Source organism: Lissotriton helveticus, chromosome 2_1 (assembly GCF_964261635.1).
Source record: "Lissotriton helveticus chromosome 2_1, aLisHel1.1, whole genome shotgun sequence".
Lineage (NCBI taxonomy): Eukaryota > Metazoa > Chordata > Amphibia > Caudata > Salamandridae > Lissotriton > Lissotriton helveticus.
In genome coordinates this window covers 122,454,352-122,474,759 of record NC_136059.1, presented here as the reverse complement: position 1 = coordinate 122,474,759, position 20,408 = coordinate 122,454,352, and positions in this window count along the sequence as shown.

Sequence of the window (20,408 nt, the reverse complement as noted above, 5' to 3'; positions counted from 1 at the left end):
TTTATGTTTAAATTGCACTGCTGCCTTTTCGTGCAGCCTGTTTTTTTAATCTACTGCTCGAAGTGTAGGTTGACCTGTTAGTTATAGTGAGTTACACCCTTGTCCTACTACCCTCTGTAACTATATAATTCACCATTCGGGGGTAGGATATACTGCTATTGCCTATATTGCCCACAACAACCTAGATAAACAAGGAAAATCAACTTACATGTCTGCAGTAGAAGTTAGTTACCTCAATAGATGAAGCGATGGCTGCTACCTCTCTTAATCTCCCAAAATTACTGCAGGGTTGCCAAGTGTGCCTTCTTAATGGTGGTGTTAGTAATATTAGGCTAGTACACTAACAGGGAATGCATCACATTCACCACAACAAGTGAGGTCCCACTCCTGTCGTGTGTTTCCTGCATGGCCCCTTGTAGTTCTCCCTATGTTAGCTGAACTATGTGTATTGTAGGCCTAATTTTATTTTTGCAGACGTTACTATATAAACACGCTTGCTTTTGTGCCTCATTGTACTTTCGCACGAAACCTGCATATGTTTTCGCTTTCTATTCTTTTCCTGGGATTTAGTCTGAACAACAACGACAAGGTCAAACTAAAATGCCCCTTGTTATTCTTTCTGGCTAAGCAGTAGCACCTTGACATAACACCAGAATGCAGCTGTTGTTAATGTGCACACATGTCCAATCATATAATCCCAGAGATCTTTCATATATAATCATTTAACTTTAGTAGTAGGGGAGGGGAGTTAGGTCACTCTGTCATATAAAATGGCTTTTCATGGTATATGGACTATTAACCATGCTAACAGTATTTTTATTATGCATTTGTTTTCTAATTGTGGCACATATACTGCATTTCAGAGCACAATATGTTCAATAAATATTCTAAACCTCTATTGTGTCTCCTGGTTATCCTATTGTGGGTAGTTTGAGTGAGAATGTTAAAGGGTGAGTCCTTCTTACCACGATCCATTAGAGGGTCGAGAGTATTGTGTTCTGGGGTGTCAATTCACTTGTTCCTCTGGTAAGGTTAGGAGGGCTAGTGAGGCACTCTAGCTAGTCAAACTTGGACTCATATATACTGAGGTGGTATGGGGACGTAGTCCCTTCATACCAATGTTTTATGGTTCCAAACATAGTTCCTGTCCAGAGCAAAATCCCTTCAACACTCTACTCAAAATTCAACTCTACCTTCAACTAAGCTCCAGTAGCCGTCACTAGTATGGTGACATGGTGCGGAGGAGGGGATGCAAACTAAAGAAAAAATATATAAATATTAATATTACACATACCATCTCTGACAGCCGCCACCTTCCTTACGATCCTCACCTCCAGACGCCCAGGAACTGCTGCACAACGCGCAGACTCTCAGCTTCCAATATCAGTGCTGCTAACATGCTGGAAATGCTACTCCCAGCATGTGAGCAGCCCTGGCATTGGTCTGAATGCCAGACTTGGACTGGGAGCCTGGGTTGTTTTCTCCACCCAGCTGTACAGCACAGGTTGGTGGAGAAAGGCTAAAAGATGATTTAGTCAGACCCAGAGGGCCATCCAAACTGTCATACACACTTGGCAGTGCCCATCACTCTCCCGTCCTATCTGGTTCTGCATCTGCAGCATCAGGATGAATGGCCTCACCCCTCCCTTGATCTGAGCCTGTCGGACAACAAATAAAATGATAATAAAAATGTTTTATTCTGCATTTATTTTTGTTGGTGGCTTCTGCTGGCTTTCAGTAGGGGAGCAACCCTCCTCCGCCATAACTGAGGAGCCGCCCCAGGGCTCCTCTGATATGGGGTAAGAGTAACGTATCTTCGTTGACCGGCTGGGCAATTATTTGTTGAAGGAACTTTGGCCTAGATGACCATCCGCCCAGACTGGGAGGGGGGGGGACTCAGCATTAAACCCAATCAGTGGCCTGGGCGGGAATGGGCTGAGACAATGAACCACCTTAGTACTGAGGGAAATGGAAACTTTATATTACTGGTGGACAGATTAATTGTAAGACCCAAGATGGGATGGGGGAAGAGGTGTAGGGCAAGTATACATTCCCTATGTTTAGTATATTGGGTAGGGTCAACAGGCTCTCTGCTGAGTTGGGGGTGGGCAATTGGGGCATCGTCTGGCAGGGTTGCAGGGTGTGGGGTGGTGGGGGGTGTTACATGTTTTTTCCCTGCTTTGTTGTGCAGTTTTGTAAGTTTCATGGAACAAGGAGATAGTACTCTTCAACACGACCAAGACACTGTGTCCCATACAGGAGGCCCGAAGGTTGCATTGGGAGGGAACATACCCAGCAAAGCCCCAGCGCACTGCTAATGAGAAATACAGATCAGCAGCCATATGACAGGACGAGTGCAGGCTTAAATAAAAGTAATTTCCTGGAACTTAAATGGGCTAGGGAGTAAAGTTAAGCTAAGCATAGTGCTCCAGTTTATGAAGAGACACTCCCAGGATGTGGTTCTCTTACAGGGGACCCATCTTATGGGAAATAGCTTCAGGGCCTTGAATTGCTGGGGTTACAAAATGAAGGCACATGCAGGTTTCACATCTGGATCAAGAGGTACAGGAATTCTCCTAAAGAAGGGATTACCCCTCACCATAGAAAAAACATGGACCCCCAGACTGGGTAGATACGCTGAGATTTCTGGGGTATGGGCAGGAGAAGTAACAAATATCCTGTCAGTATACGTCCCTCCCACGTTAAGAGACTTGACCTTGACGGATCTGGGGCACAAATACTGGAACTCCCAGTGGGTCTTCTATATATGGGAGGAAATTTTAATATGATGGGCTGCGAATTTCTGGGCATAATTCCTATGCCACCCAGGGCCCAAAGCCCCAAGCAAACACGATTGGCAGAATTTCTCTCAGCTTTAGCTCTGATAGATGTTTGGAGATCTCTAAATCCCATGACACCAGAGTGGACTTTCCACTCAGGAGCACATGGTAGTCAATCGCGAATCAACTTCTAGATTTCTCTCCCCACGCTCCTTCCCCACTTTTCGGATGTTTGACACTTAGCGAGAGGTATCTCAGACAACTCTTCCTTTTGAGCAAAATACAAGGTGGGTGGAGCGTGGCACTGAGGCTTGGTGGCAATAAATCCCTGGTACATTAAGGTACCTAAAATAAGAAAGGGTCTGGCGGAAGGCAATAACCCTTACTATCAGGAAAATGTTATTACAGTTACATCGCCACAGATATTATGGGAAGCATATAGTATGGGGATTAGGGGTCAGGCTCTCTCATTTATATCTAGACACAAAAAAGAGAAAAAAGCTACAGTTGTGAAGCTTGAACAGGAAATCCTTGATTTAGAACTTCAAATTGCAAGGAACTACAATGGTGATTTACAACATACGTTAAAACGCAAACAACAAGATGTATGTGGAACCGCTGGCTGCAGTCGTCAGACAATGTGGCCTTACCATGACATCGTATGCCGACGACACGCAGCTGGCGGTGACACTCAGCGGTGATCCCGAGGTGAACGCTCCCAGATTCCGTGCAGGACTCATAGCCGTGGCAAATTGGATGCGAACCAATTGTCTGCAGTTAAATGCTAAAAAAACTGAGGTCCTGATTTTAGGAAAGCAAGCGGAGCTTTGGGGAGACCAGTGGTGGCCTCCAGAATTGGGGGTGACTCCCATCCCAGCTGCCGAAGTTAAGAACTTGGGGGTCTGGCTGGATCCTACACTCTCCTTTACCAGCCATACGAAGAAGGTCTCAGCTACATGCTATGGCATTCTGCGTGGGCTGAGACCGGTCCTCAAATTCTTCGACCCCCCCTACTCGGCAACTGGTGGTCCAAGCCTCCATTCTTTCTCGGCTGGACTATGGGAGTGCGCTGCTGCTCGGAGTGAATCAGGCGGAGGCTACTAGACTGCAAAGGGTGCAAAATGCTGCGGCGCGTGCTATCGTGGGCCTCCCTAGACAGTGTTCTGTCTCTGCAGTTTTGACCTCGATCCACTGGCTGCCGGTCAGACAGAGAATTAAATTTAAAGCTCTCTGCCTGACATTTAAAATCTTGAAGCTCTCTTCTCCCCCAGCCCTTGCTAAGCTCGTTTCCTCCTATGTTCCTACGCGGTCTCTTAGATCAGAATCTCTCCATCTGGCGGTTGGTACACGGTTTAGACTAAGTAGGATGGGAGGTCGCTCCTTTCGAGTATTAGGGGCTGGATTATGGAATTCTCTTCCTGTCCATATCCGAGCCTTGAACAGCCTTACTTCCTTTAGGCGCGCCATAAAAACCTTTTTGTTCCCCACTGCTGACTGAGTTCTCTTCCTTTCCCAGTATCGACTTGTTGTGTTGTGGTACTTGATCAGGCGCCGGGACGCCCCTTGGCTGGGGCAGCTGCGCACCATATAAATACTACTAACATAACATAACATAACATAACATTTGCACAGTAAATTGACCCGCAGTTGGTACAATGGAGGAATCGCTTTGCCACACATCCAAACATAATACAAGCCAGCTTAACTTGCAATCATTAACCAATGGGTCCACCAACTGCTTTAAGAGCCGCCGCACCAAATGGATAGGCTAGTACTGCAACTGAGAAGCCATCTCCACGAACTTTATACTGAACCATGGCAACTCCCTTTGGAAGGTCCCATGGCGGTGACGGTGTGCCAATGGCACTCAGCTCTATCCAAATTAGTGTGTAAGAATAAACTCACCAACGCCACACCACTTTGGGAATCCCACCAGTGGGGTACTTCAGAAATAAGAAAAGGTTTCGCTAAATGGGACTTAATAGGAATCTTGAGGATGGTGGATCTTCACTCTGGGGTAGGTATGGTCTCAATTTAACAACTACAGAAAACACATGAACGGCAAAGACCAGATGAAAGTGGCCTGAGGCTGCTCTGAAGGGCAGACAAATGTGGGTCTGCTTCATTCAGTGGATATTGGAAAGTTAAATAGTTTTATATAAATTATTGTTCTAAGTAATGCACCTTGACAAACATTGGTAATTCGGCACAATGCGTGCCTTGCATTTATTCTCATTTTGCCTGGGTGAATGTTGTTATTGCGTAAAGAACGCTTAACATCTGCCAGAAGACAAACAACCCAAGACCATTTGGCATAAATTTTATGTGTCAGAAAATTTGCACAATCATATGACTCTGCACAATAGGTACCTTTAATGAAGCAAGCAAAGCTTATTATTCTGCGGAGATATGTGCTTCAAATTTGACACTGAAATATTGAAAACTAATTTCAGTCGCAGTGTTTAAATCTAGAACTAGCACCTGGAAAATATCTGCTATGGAACACAGTCAAAATGCTGAGTGTAAATTGACAAATTTATCGGGGCATATTTACGAGCCCCTTTGATTGGCTCTTGAACTACGCAACGAGATTTATGAAACCAACCAAGGCTCGATTGCATAGTCCTGGGTGGCTTCATAAATCTAGAGTAATGCAATGCTGCGCAAATCGCTGCTTTGAATTACTCAGTGCCAGGGAGGCGTTTCACTGGGCATTGTGTGGATGTTCCCACGCAGCATTCATGGTTTTTGAAGCATTCCGAGATTTACCAGAAGGGATAGACCTGGGAATGCGCCAAAAACTCACACTTTTTCAGGTGAGGCATAACAAGGAGAAATATGTTTATTTTTCCTATTTTTATCTGTGCTGCAGAATGCATTGAAAAAGGAAAAAGTCTCAAGGTATTGCTTTTGTGCAGGGGGTAAAGAGAGTTTGAAGGGGGTAAAAAGAGTTGGGACCTTGAAGAAGTAAAGATCCTAAAAAGACTACTCTCTCTCCCACCTTCCTCAGTGGTGCAGGCAGTAAGAGTGGAAACAGGCCTTCCGGCATGGATACATTTAGCACTTACACAGATAATACAATTCTGGATGTGTATAGATAGCGTGGAAACCTCTAAAATCTCCCTGTTTTGTCAAAGGGAGATTTTGCACATTGAGTTAACTTGGGACCCTAGAGTTGGAGAGAGGATTCAAATATTTTGTAGGGAATTAAAAATGAATATTGCAGATGGTACCAATCCGATAGCAGTGAGTAAGGTGGAGCTGAAAAAGAATAACAGAGCATGACTCAAGGGATGAGGATCTTACTTACTTACTTTAAATTTGAGTTGTCATCAGTGATGTCATGAGTGGTGTCACTGACCATGTCATGAGTGATGTAATATGTGACGTCATCAGCAGTGGATTGCGGGCGTGCGAGTTATAGTTTTTTTTTTTATATAGCGCGAACTAGACCCGAACTGAATCGGGTATCAGAGCGCTTTACATAGCACCAGTTACATTACATGAGGACACGCATTCATTTTAGGCACGGGGAGATTAAGTGATTTGCCCAGAATCACAGGAGGTTTTTGGCGTCGTTACCGAGACTCGAACCCAGATCCCCAGGTCCGAGGTCGAGCGCCCTAGACGTTAGGTCAACTCCTCTCCTAAACTAAGCTAACTCCTAAGCTAAACTAACTATAACGGGGGAATTTCAATGTTTTTGTATGAGTAAAATGTCCAGCTAACTATAACATGTGTGAAACCTATGGTTTTTTCAGTGAATTTGCAAGGTTTTTTAAATGCTAATTCCTAACTATAAGGTGCCTAAAACCAATGGTAAACACCCATTTTTATTTGTATTAATTGTTATATTTTATTTTTTAAATTACATTACATATTTTTAATGTAAATTAATAAAATAAATGCTGAAATTATTTTTTTTATTTTATATTTTTTTCAATATATTAAAATTAATTTCTCTATATTTTTTGTATTTTTTTGTAGTAAACGTAGGGTATGCGTACCTTCATCACACACTCCAAGAAACATAGCCACCATTTTAGAATTCATATTTGGGTACGTGTAGGATAAGCGCTCGGCGCGTGGTGTCCTGCCCATCTCTATTTGTACTATATGCGTAACCGCCAATACGTCACAAATACGTTTTGACGTTACGGGTCGCATCGGCGCTTCCGTGTGACATCATATACGTTTGTACGGCGCACGGTACGTGTACCCCCAACATTTTTTAATGTTTAAAAAGATATATGTATGTGTTTAATGTAAATATTAAGGCAAGACTTTACCTTAGGTAATCATGAAAATAGAATTCATTTAATTTTAATAAGCGTATATTACTTTTAAAAGCAATTACGCGAATCGCGGGGTACATCGTATATCCGAGCATCATAAGAGCAGCCTACGCGTACCCCATGTGACTTCAAAACAAGAGATTTGATTAGTTTATAATACTTCCTAGTCTAACTATTGAAGGACCCCACCCATTTTAATCATTCTTCTTTGACCTTCACTGAAGAAACATCTTTTTGTGAAGCAGCTATTTTTTGCAGATCTTTAATATGACTGCACAGCAAGATGTAGATCTTTCAGAACACTCTTCTGATGATCAATTTATTGCAGAAGATCCTGTCCCCAAAAGAAAAGAGGCACTCATTTGGAAGTTTTTTTCCTTTCCTGATGCAGAGAAAAAAGTGAATGCGGCAAAAGGTGACCTGCAAGGTGTGTTCGGCAGTGCTGTCCAGAGGCAATCCAGACAAGCACTACTGTTTTGGGACTGCCAGCATAGTTAAGCATGTTAAAACCCAACATCCCCGCAACTATGCTTGTGCTGCATGCTACAGACTTCGGGATGAGACTCCAGCACCTGTACCCAGCACATCTGCAGGAGCATCAAGTCCTCATCCGGACATCGATCCAGATTTTGGAGTTTTGATTACTTTGTTCAAATTTTGCAAAGAGATTCTTTGCTATGGAGAACAATCCATAGACTTAATATGCAGGTGCAAACAAGAGCACTATTGATCCCACTCTTATTTTTTGTTGTTTATTTGTTCCAGACTTTTTTGTTTCTGCAGTTCCCTTTTTTCCTCTTAAAAAACAACAAAAAAATTGTTTAGAAAAAACCAAATAAATACAAAACAACAAAAAACACACAGAACAAAGTTCTTTTTAGAACTAACTTCACTGGTGAAAAAAGAGTTATATTAGTATAATAGGGTGTAAAAGTTTTTTTTTAATGAATGCGTAGTGCATAATTGAATGATATAATACATTGGTAGTGTATGGTGAATGTATAAGTGCAGAACCTTAAGGAGGTGCTACAGCATACCTCCATAAGGTGTTTACTTGCAGTGTACTGTAGTACTTCCGAAGCACAGGAATGTAACATAAATTTGTTACAAGTCTATGCTTCCCTCTGCACTGCTGGTGAAACTGCCTGGGTGAATTTATAAGTGTTTGTGTTTTGACGCAGTGAATGGATTAGTACATGCTGCTAAATGGATTACTAGAAGAGTGCAAAGGGAGTAACAGTGTGTAGGTGGATAGAAGACTGCATGCATAGTACATAGTGGTTTGAAGCAGTCCATGTCCTAAGGCCTACCTCGCTGCATGAGTACTAGATATTGACTGAATGATTAGAGTACTGTAAGGAGTGTGTGTGAGTGAATCTATGAGTGCTTGAGTTTTAGTACAGTGAATGGATTAGTACATACTGCTGAATGGGTCACTACAAAAGTGCAACAGCAGTGACAGAGTGTTTGGTGGAAGTGTAAAGATACAGACTGGGGAATTGAAGATGTGAACGACAAATGTGCAGGTGGATAGAAAACTGCATGGATAGTGTATAGGGGTTTGTCGCAGTCCATGTCCTAAGGCCTACTTCGCTGCATGAGTATTTGGGTACTGACTGAATGATTACAGTTCTGCAAGAAGAGTGCCTAATTGAATATATAAGTGCTTGAGTTTTAGCACATTGAATGGATTAGTACATACTGCTGAATGGGTCACTACAATAGTGCAACAGCAGTGACACAGTGTTTGGTGGAAGTGTAAGGATACAGACTGGGGAATTGAAGATATGAAACACAAGTGTGCAGGTGGATACAAGACTGCATGAATACTGCATAGGGGTTTGGACCAGTTCTTACCCTAAGGCCTACTTCACTGCATCAGTACTTGGGTACTGACTAAATGATTACAGTTCTTCAAGGAGAGTGCCTGACTGAATTTATAAGTGCTTGAGTTTTAGCGCAGTGAATGGAATAGTACATACGGCTGAATGGGTCACTACAACAGTGCAACAGCAGTGACACAGTGTTTGGTGGAAGTGTAAGGATACAGACTGGGGAATTGAAGATATGAAACACAAGTATGCAGGTGGATAGAAGACTGCATGCATAGTACATAGGGGTTTGGAGCAGGCCATCTGCTAAGGCCTGGCTCACTGCATGAGTACTTGAGTATTGACTGAATGATTACAGTTCTGCAAGGAGAGTGCCTGACTGAATTTATAACTGCTTGAGTTTTTCACAGTGAATGGATTAGTACATACTGATGAATGAGTCACCACAATAGTGCAACAGCAGTGACAGAGTGCTTGGTGGAAGTGGAAGGATACAGACTGGGTAATTGAAAATGTCAAAGACATGTGTGCAGGTGGATAGAAGACTGCATGCATAGTACATAGGTGTTGGAAGCAGTCCATGTCCTCAATCCTACTTCATTACATCAGTACTTGGGTACTGACTGAATGATTACAGTTCTGCAAGAAGAGTGCCTCACTGAATTTATAAATGATTGAGTTTTAGCGCGGTGAATGTATTAGTACATGCTGATGAATGCCTCACTACAACAGTGCAACAGCAGTGACAGAGTGCATGGTGAAAGTGTAAGGATACAGACTGGGGAATTGAAGATGTGAAAGACAAGTGTGCAGGTGGATTGAAGACTGCATGCATAGTACATAGGTGTTTGAAGCAGTCCATGTCCTCAATCCTACTTCATTGCATCAGTACTTGGTTACTGACTAAATGATTACAGTTCTGGAAGGAGACTGCCTGACTGAATATATAAGTGCTTGAGTTTTAAAGCAGTGAATGGATTTGTACATACTGCTGAATGGGTCACTACAACAGTGCAAATGCAGGGACAGAGTGTTTGATGGAATTATAAGGATACAGACTGGGGAATTTAAGGTGTGAAAGACAAGTGTGCAGGTGGATACAAGACTGCATGCATACTGCATAGGTGTTTGAAGCAGTCCATGCCCTAAGGCCTACTTCGCTACATGAGTACTGGGTACTAACGTAATGATTACTGTACTGTAAGGAGAGTGTCTGAGTAAATCTATAAGTGCTTGAGTTTTAGCAAAGTGAATGGATTAGTACATACTGCTGAAAGGTCACTACAACAGTGCAAGGGCAGTGACAGAGTGTTTGATGAAAGCGTAAGGCTACAGACTGAGAGATTGAACGTGTGAATGACAAGTGTGCAGGTGGATAGAAGACTAGATGCATAGTGCATAGAGATTGGAAGCAGTCCATGTCCTAAGTCCTACTACGCTGCATCAGTACTGGGTACTGACTGAATTATTAGAGTACTGTAAGGAGAGTATGTGAGTGAATCTATAAGTGCATGAGTTTTAGCACAATTAATGGATTAGTACATACTACTGAATGGGTAACTACAACAGTACAACAGCAGTGACAGAGTATTTAATGGAAGTGTAAGGATACAGACAGGAGAATTGAAGATGTGAAAAACAAATGTGTAGGTGAATAGAAGACTGCATGCATAGTGCATAGGTGTTTGAAGCAGTCCATCTGCTAAAGCCTGGCTCACTGTATGAGTACTTGGCTACTGACTGAATGATAACAGTTCTGTACCTGACAGAATTTATAAGTGCTTGAGTTTTAGCGCAGTGAATGGATTAGTACATAGTGATGAATGTGTCACTACAACAGTGCAACAGCAGTGACAGAGTGCTTGGTGAAAGTGTAAGGATACAGCTTGGGGAATTGAAGGTGTGAAAGACAAGTGTGCAGGTGGATACAAGACTGCATGCATACTGCATAGAGGTTTGAAGCAGTCCATGCCCTAAGGCCTACTTCGCTGCATGAGTACTTGGGTACTGACTGAATTATTACAGTTGTGCAAGGAGAGGGCCTGACTGAATTTATAAGTGGTTCGGTTTTAGTACAGTGAATGGATTAGTACATACTGCTGAATATGTTACTACAAGGGTGCAAAAATGACGCAATAGAACAATGAAGAGGTGCAAGGGGCTATTAATTACGGTGGAAGGACTAAAATGACTGCACACATTCCAGAAATGCAAATAATGCATTTTAGTGAACAACCATAACTCATTTTCCAAATACAAAAGCAATAACTGGTTTCTAATTCTATCACAACTTAAAAAAAGGATAGGTTTTTAGGCAGTTATGTGTCTGCAAACACAAAACGTATAAAAATGCTTCTCTCGGAATGATTCCTAAATGCACACAGACTCACAGTGTGATTCTAGACAAAAATATTAAACCTTGCATTTTACAAAAACACATTTACTAGTCTAGAAACAGCAAGGTGACTAAACACATTCCATATACATGACTGCTGCATTTTACTATACAATCCTGACTCATTTTTCAAATACATAAGCAATTTGCTGCATTATTGGCGCCAATATTACATCAAAAAAGTGACGCAATAGAACAACAAAGAGGCGCAAGGGGACTTGTAAATCTGCCCGAGAGTGTATGCAGCAGTGTATGTATACTGACTGGGGAATTGTAGATTTGAAACACACGCCTGATTCTAGACAAGCAACACTATTAATTACTCTTGAAGGGCTAATATGACTGCACACATTCCAGAAACATAGGGCCAGATGTATGAAGCTGTTTGCGATTCGCAAACGCCGGAATTCTCAGAATTCCGGCATTTGTGAATCTCAAACTGTGTTTTGGTATGTATGAGCAAAATGGCAAAATAAGGAATCTCCAAAATTGAGATTCCTTATTTTGCTCAAGCATTTAAGGAATCACAATTTTGCGATTGCTTAAATGCTATGCATCAAACATTTTTTTTTGCGAATTCACATTAAGAAATCGCAAATTACCACCAACTAGTAGTTGGTGGTAATTTGCGATTTCTTTTACAAATGCAATTTTTGGCATTTGTAAAGGTGCCATATGGTGAGGGCATGTATGTACGCCATATGCGCACACATGTAAATTTCAGGGGTGCAGCAGTGTGTCCTTAAGACACCCTTGCACCCTTGAAATTATTTTCAATTTGCGATTAGCAAATTGTGAATTGCATATTGAGAATATCTTCCCATTCCTTCCTATAGACTTACTGGCCCATAGAAATGAATGGGAAATTATTCCTTAATTGTGATTATCAATTTGCTAATCGCAATTAAGGAATTTTAAGAAATCGCAAAAAAATAGCGAATTTCTACATACATCCCAAATTGAAATTCTCAAATAGCGATTTCTAAAAAATCGCTATTTGAGAATCGCAAATGATGGTGATGATACATCTGCCCCATAAATACTGCATTTTACTGTACAACCATGAGTCATTTTGCAAATACAAAATCAATAACTGGTTTCTAATTCTATCAAAACTTGAAAAAAGGATACGTTTTTAAGCAGTTATGTGTCTGCAAACACAAAACGTACAAAAATGCTTCTCTCAGAATGATTCCTCAATGCACACAGACTCACAGTGTGATTCTAGACAAAAAATATTAGACCTTGCATTTTAGCAAAACACATTTACTAGTCTAAAAACGGTAAGGTAACTATACACATTCTATATATCTAACTACTGCAATGTAGTGTACAACCCTGATTCATTTTGCAAATACATAAGCAATTTGCTGCATTATTTGCACCAACGTTGAGTCAAAAAAGTGACGCAATGGCAGCACAAAGAGGTGTAAGGGGCTTGTAAATCTGCCCCAGAGAGTTTGCAGTAGTGTATGTATACTGACTGGAAAATTATAGATTGGAAACACAATTCTAAACAAGCAACACTATTAACTACTCTAGAACTGGTAAAGTGACTGCACACATTCTAAATTTTTAAGTACTGCACTTTACTGTACAAAGCTGACTCACCAAACACATTAACTTACCAAATGCTTTTATCACAATGGTTATCCAAATGCAGACAAACTCCCCCCATTATAATAAAGCACATTGCCTCCTACGCGCATCCCATGCTTTCTTTACAAAAAAATGTTTTTTTTGGCCTTGGGGGTTCTTGTAGGACCCTCTGAGCAGGCCTAGGGCGTCAGGGTGTTTCTACCCAGCCCCCTTTTTGCGTTTTTCGCCTTTCTTTTTTTTTTCTTGTGCCTCCGTTCTACCGAAACACAAGATAGCTGCCAACACTTCCTGTTTTGGAGCATTGACAGACAGCTGACAGCCAATTAGCAAGCAGCTCATGCTCGTAAAGCTACGCTCATGATCCTTGGTGGATACGGGTACCCTGCTTCATCCTTAGATATATCTATGATTTTACTTTTGATTTACTCAGGAACTACTGCATGGATTTACACTATTTAACAAAAAGCGTGATCTGTGAACCAAACTCTACCTTTTTGCCAAATTTGGTGTAATTCCGTTCAGCAGTTCTGGCTGTAGCCGCGGCTAAAGGTCCCTATAGAAAATTGCATGGGGAAAACATGTTTTGGGACCCCCTTTTTTCTCAAACCCCGCTTGACGTATCACACCGAAACTTTCAGGACAGGAGCGGAGCGGAGCGCCCCATCTTCTTGGAGAATTTCGCAAAGATTTATCAACCGGTGCCAAAGTTATTCCAAACAGAATATTTCGGATTTCCTATAGAAACTAGATCTTAATACATATTTATATGTATTATCTACTGGCGGTTGCCAGTAGGTAGTTATAGTTAGGACCTATTTTCCACACGAAATCTGCAACATGCTATTTGGTATAACTTTGGCGCCGGTAGACGAATCTTCGCGAAGTTTTCAAAACTAATGGCCAGCTCAGGTCAGCTCTTATCCTGAAAGTCTCTGTATTATTCATGTAGTGGGGGCCGAGAAAAAAGGGGGGTCCCAAAACGTGGTTTCCCCATGCAATTTTCAATAGGGACCTTTAGCCGTAGCTACAGCCCGAACTGCTGAACAGAATTACACCAAATATGGCAAAGATGTAGTCCTTAATCCAGACTCGTGCCTTTTGCTGAAATGATGTACATCTGTTCAGTAGTTTCTGAAAAAATTACAATTAAATGTAAATATATATATATCTATGGCCGCGCAGGATCCGCGCACCCGGAGCGCACCCTGAGCGCACCCTTCTGATCACGCGCTGAATGCTAATTGGCTGTCATGTGGGTGTCAACATTCAAAACCAGCAACTGTTGGCAGCCATTTTGTGTCTCGGTAGATGCGAGGCTGAAGAAGTCAGTGGAACTAGTGTGCAAAATGTATAAAGGGGGCAGGGTAGATAAATCCTGGTCCTTTTAGACCTGCTTATGGGCCCCACAAGGACGCCCATGGCCCGAATTCTTTTTTTTTTTAACCAGCAAGTGGCGCAGGGTGCGCGGATCCTACCGTAAAGAATAAATAAATATAAGGGGATTTCTTATATAATTAGCCACCAGGGGGCCACATCTTGGGGGTAAATTTAAAAAATTTATGTGGGGCCCAGAGGGGCCCCCCAGCCCAGGGGACCGCCACCCCCGGGGCTATAAAATAAATGCCCCCCCCCAGCAAAATTAGTGGTTGGTGGCCTCAATGACCCCCCCAAGGCCCAGGGACCACCACCCCCTGGAGCTTTCTGTATTGTTGGAGGGGGGCTGCGTGGTCCCCCTCCTGGAGCCCTCAAGGGCCCTGGGGACCACCACCTCCTAGGGCCGGCTCCTGCAGTGTCCCGGGGTTCTCACCCCAGGACACTGCTGTTTGCTATGAGAGGGCGGGAGTCTTGTGGCTCCCGCCCTCACGTAGCAAACTTGGTTTAGATTTTAAAAGAAACCTGCTCTCTCCTTCAAAATCCAAACCAAATTACTTTTCCACACGGGGAGATGCATGTTTGCAGCTCCCCATGTGGAAAAGCAATTCCGGCTCCCGAATGACGCGGGGAGCCGGCGGGACAGTGGGGGCATTGGGGCTCCCCCCACAGTCCCCAATGTTTTTTATAAGCCCTGAGGGATGGGGTCCCCGGGGATATTAGAAATTAGTGATAGGGGCTATTTTTTTTTTACAGTAAAATTAGGAGTCTCGCACCCAGCACGGCACACTGGTGTGCACGCGTTAGATGCACAACTCATAAGATGTAGGTTGTGCGACTCCAATGCGTTTGGTGCATGATACCAAACATGTCATGTTTTTTGCAGCCGTTTTTTGGGATAGCATTTTACACGAGCATATAATGCACCTCTACCTATATGTCGGGCTGCAACACATACAAACCAGGAGACTGGTTTCCGAAGGTTGCAGAGGAGCTCTGCTCATGCAGGGGCACCCGCTCACATAAAATCAAGCACCCTGCCATTCAGAATAGGTAAGGCCTGCTATAGGGGTGACCTTTAGATATAGTAAATCTATATATTTCATAATTGGTGCAAGCACCAACTTACACAGGCTGTAATGGCAGGCCTGTAGTTCCATTTTGCATGACCTCTCATGAGTGGCATAATACATGCTACAGCCCATGGAAGGCCTCTGGGGTACGTATGCCCTGGGTGCACGTGTACCATATACTAGGGACTGACAAAGATACCCCAGTATCCAATCTGGAGTGTACCTAGTATATGACATAATCAATTTAGGGAGAAAGCAGATAGACTGGGGTCCTGATTATTAGGATCCCAGTCAGACATCAAGCAAAAAGTGGGGGTAACCATAGGAAGCAGATCCTACTTTCCGACAGTATGTTAAAAATATTAAATTCATCATAACGGGGAAGCCTTCTTAAAAATTACACAAATTAAAAGATCTGAGCTAAAGTATATTTTACTAATGGCTTGGTTCATTTTTGGCTGTAGCAACTCTCGAAGTACAATTTTTAAATAGCACTTTTGTCAGTGGGTGTCTGTAACTCTCTAAACCCCATCTTATCCCTCCCTAAAGCTTGCCTCACTCCTCTAAGCCACACTGTTTAAATAGTATGACGTCTCATTTTTCTAGCCACTCCTCTGGCCCCTCCCACATTCAATACTAAGCTGTAGATACATTTATATGTCTGAAGATGTCCCCTTTATTTAGTAAGTAGTACTTTAAATACCATAAAATGCATTTTGTAAATCTAATCAGGACCTTGGTCTTCAATGTGTGCAATGAAAGCTCAAAAGAGATAATATGAACAAGCATTAGTGTCTGGGCACAACTACCATACTAACACACAAAGGCTCAGATTTACTAAGAGCAAAGTTGTTCTATTGCGTGAACTTGAAAGACCAGACCTGTGCCATACCTACAAAGAAATGTTGCAGTTCAGCTCTCTTCATGCACAGGCACACTTGCACTGTAGTGCTAGGCTGTCTGCATTGTGGTAAAAATTGATTTTGTGGAGAGTGCAGCACACATGCAAATAGAAATAAATGAGGAAAAATAAAGATACTTCTCCTCATTACTCAAGCTTCGGCAGGAGCACCATTTTAGCATAACCCCATGTCTACACCCAGGGGCGTAATGTCGGCCCCTACAGCCCCTCGGGTGCAGTAGAGGCCTTAACCATTAAGGGGCTCCTGGTCTTTTCAGGAGCCCCACATTCAGCTCAAAGTCAATGAATATCGTTGAGATATCAGTGGCTCAGGGGCACCTCTTTACCTTTTGCAGGGAGGCCTTATCACTTTGCATTATGCCACTGGTCTTCAGCTCTTTTTAAATATGGGTTTCCATCACAATCCTTGGGTAGATGCAAGGAAGTCCACCCATAGAAGCCACCCTCAAGTAAAGTAAAGTAAGGCAGCACAATGTACTGCGTTACTTTTTGTTGTACAACATTTGCATTGCTTAAACACCAAAATGGATTTTGCAACAGGTCTCTGTCAAAATAGTGGGGCAGTCCTAACCAAAATCTTTTTAAATTTGGTTTAAAATGTCAATATTAGTATTGCGTTCCACATAGGGTGTTAGAATCTCATTAGTGTATCGACAATGGTAAACATTGATGCTGGTGAAGGAATCTGAAAGACTTCAGTATCATCAATTTCTGTTTCTTGTCTCATCAGCTCCCCTAGCAGTTTGTGGTAATTACTAATCAGCAGTACGGTTTAATATGGTTTGTACTGTTTTCATGTGTCTGAGCTGTGTTTATAAATATGCTGAAAATGCAGTGTTCAAGAACACTCATGTGTTGTTGTTGTGGGTGTTACATTTGTTGTGGGTAAGGCATGACTTTCACCAATGCCAAATTGGACTTCTTTCTGCTGTGATTCATAAAGTGTGTTTTTTAGCAATTTTGCGAACATGCATTGCTGATGTTTTATTTGCTGATCAATATCAGAATTTGGGTTGTTGCTTGGTACAAAAGCGGTCAGGCTTAACTTAGAGGCAATGTGTAAAGCATTTATGCACCACACAAACAGTAATAAAGTAAAAACACAACAAAAGAAAAATCCCACACCAATTAAACAAAATAGAGTAAATTATAAAAAAATATTTAATACCAGAAGATCAAAAATCCAATTAGAAGATCCGGAGTTATGAGTTTTCAAAGTTTAAAAACTAGTGCCTTTAAAATCAAAGCACACACCACAGACATCTAGTCCTGTGAGACTGAGTTAAAATGTGGCAGACCTATATGGAGCGTGGGTCACATACAAAGAGTGGATTGGGCAGCACTTACCTTTGGAAATTTGAAGAAAAATGTTCTGAAAAGGTAAAGCTCATTGGGGCATGGCTGCAAGTGGTGTCTGAAGAGGGAGCATCATTGTTGAGGAGCCACTGGATGATGCTTTTCATTTGGACGTAGTCACTTTTTTGGAACTTAAACATCTCCAGCGGAACAAGGCTGTAGCCGACAAGAGTTTGATGAGGCCGGATACTTCTTTGCTGAAGGACCGCATTTCAGAATTTGCTTCTACAGAGAGGTACGTAGTGGCAGCTGCTGTGTAGTCAGGCAGGCCTGCGAAGCACCGTGGGTGAATAGACAAGCAAGTTTTCTCTTTATTCTCTAGGTTCTCAGGGTAGTTTTAGTCAAATATACCCACGTTTTGACTTTTGGCTATCTGACTGCCTTTAGCGTTACCACCAAGGGTACAGGATAAGAGGGGGAAACACTAGGAGGGGCAGGAAGGTTAGGACTCACTCAGTCTGGGTCCAGCTGCAGCTTTAAGATGGCTGGAGCCTTTCCTGTCCCTGCGGCTCTGATAAGGAGGACAGCTAACCTTTGGAGTCACTCTGGTAGCCCTGGGTTTAAAAGCAGAGCAATGGTCAAACAGTGGGCAGGCTTCTGAGGGTTCAAGGCAGTTTTCAGGCAGCAAAGCAGTCCCTCCAGTTATAGAAAAGCAGCCTGGTGAAGTGCACATGAGGTCACAGCAGCAAGCAGTTTGTAGAGTATTTCTGCACGTCCAGAATATGAACTGAAGACCAAGTCTGAGGATCCTATTGGTATGCCTGGTACCTTCTTTGAAGTAGGATATGTGTCATAATAATTTCCAATGAATGTGCTGCTTCCTCTGCCCTGGCTCCAAGCTGGAGGCATGAACAATGCAGGGCGGCAATTCCTTTGTATGAAAGCAGAGAACAGCTTATTCAGTTGTAAGTGGTGCTGTATCAACTCCGCCCACCTCCATTCCTTTATTTTTCTTTTTTTCTTTTTGATCTTCATACTATCTCTCACAAGCTATCGTCCTCTTGATCTCCACTGACCCATGTGCTTGTATCAGGGTTCCGTTCTCGCAGATGTTTATGCTGGGTGGCGCCAGCTCCTCACACTACAAACTGACCTACAGGTTTATTCATAGGACTTCGTGCTATTCTGTTAAATTCCAATAAATTCCACATTGACTCAAGTCCAGCCTTTCCTTTTATTCATATTCAACTTATGAGCCAGGTCCCTGTAGTAACACACAGATTTTGGTTTGCTCAAACGCTCCGTCCATCATCCCCTTTTGTATCGCTTTGTTGGCCCTAAGTGTGGCAGGGTATGCTCAGACGTGAGTCCCTTCCTTACTTGGCCATAGGATTCAAGATAGCCTGGCTGATGAGGATTATGAATCCGAAACCGGTCCCAGGATGCTTGTTTCGGTCCAGAGAAGACATGGCTTGGCAGTTCGGGCTGGACTGTTCCCATGAGGCACAGGGTCAGACTGATTTGCATATGGCCATGTCTGAACTGGGGTGGCCGAGTGAGCTAAAGAATGGTGATGGATTAAACGCAGATCAGTTGACTGAGGGTGAGTGTTTGATTTGCTCAAACGCTCCGTCCATCATCCCCTTTTGTATCGCTTTGTTCGCCCTAAGTGTGGCAGGGTATGCTCAGACGTGAGTCCTTTGCTCACTTGGCCACTGGATTCAAGATAGCCTGGCTGATGAGGATTATGAATCCGAAACCGGTCCCAGGATGCTTGTTTCTGGTCCAGGGAAGACATGGCTTGGCAGTTCGGGCTGGACTGTTCCCATGAGGAACAGGGTCAGACTGATTTGCATATGGCCATGTTTGAACTGGGGTGGCCGAGTGAGCTAAAGAATGGTGATGGATTAAACCCAGATCAGTTGACTGGGGGTGAGTGTTTGATTTGCTCAAACGCTCCATCCATCATCCCCTTTTGTATCGCTTTGTTGGCCCTAAGTGTGGCAGGGTATGCTCAGACGTGAGTCCCTTGCTCACTTGGCCACTGGATTCAAGATAGCCTGGCTGATGAGGGTTATGAATCCGAAACCGGTCCCAGGATGCTTGTTTCCGGTCCAGGGAAGACATGGCTTGGCAGTTCGGGCTGGACTGTTCCCATGAGGCACAGGGTCACACTGATTTGCATATGGCCATGTCTGAACTGGGGTGGCCGAGTGAGCTAAAGAATGGTGATGGATTAAACCCAGATCAGTTGACTGAGAGTGAGTGTTTGATTTGCTCAAACGCTCCGTCCATCATCCCCTTTTGTATCGCTTTGTTCGCCCTAAGTGTGGCAGGGTATGCTCAGACGTGAGTCCCTTGCTCACTTGGCCACTGAATTCAAGATAGGCTGGCTGATGAGGATTATGAATCTGAAACCGGTCCCAGGATGCTTGTTTCTGGTCCAGGGAAGACATGGCTTGGCAGTTCGGGCTGGACTGTTCCCATGAAGCACAGGGTCAGACTGATTTGCATATGACCATGTTTGAACTGGGGTGGCCGAGTGAGCTAAAGAATGGTGATGGATTAAACCCAGATCAGTTGACTGGGGGTGAGTGTTTGATTTGCTCAAACGCTCCGTCCATCATCCCCTTTTGTATCGCTTTGTTTGCCCTAAGTGTGGCAGGGTATGCTCAGACGTGAGTCCCTTGCTCACTTGGCCACTGGATTCAAGATAGCCTGGCTGATAAGGATTATGAATCCGAAACCGGTCCCAGGATGCTTGTTTCCGGTCCAGGGAAAACATGGCTTGGCAGTTCGGGCTGGACTGTTCCCATGAGGCACAGGGTCAGACTGATTTGCATAT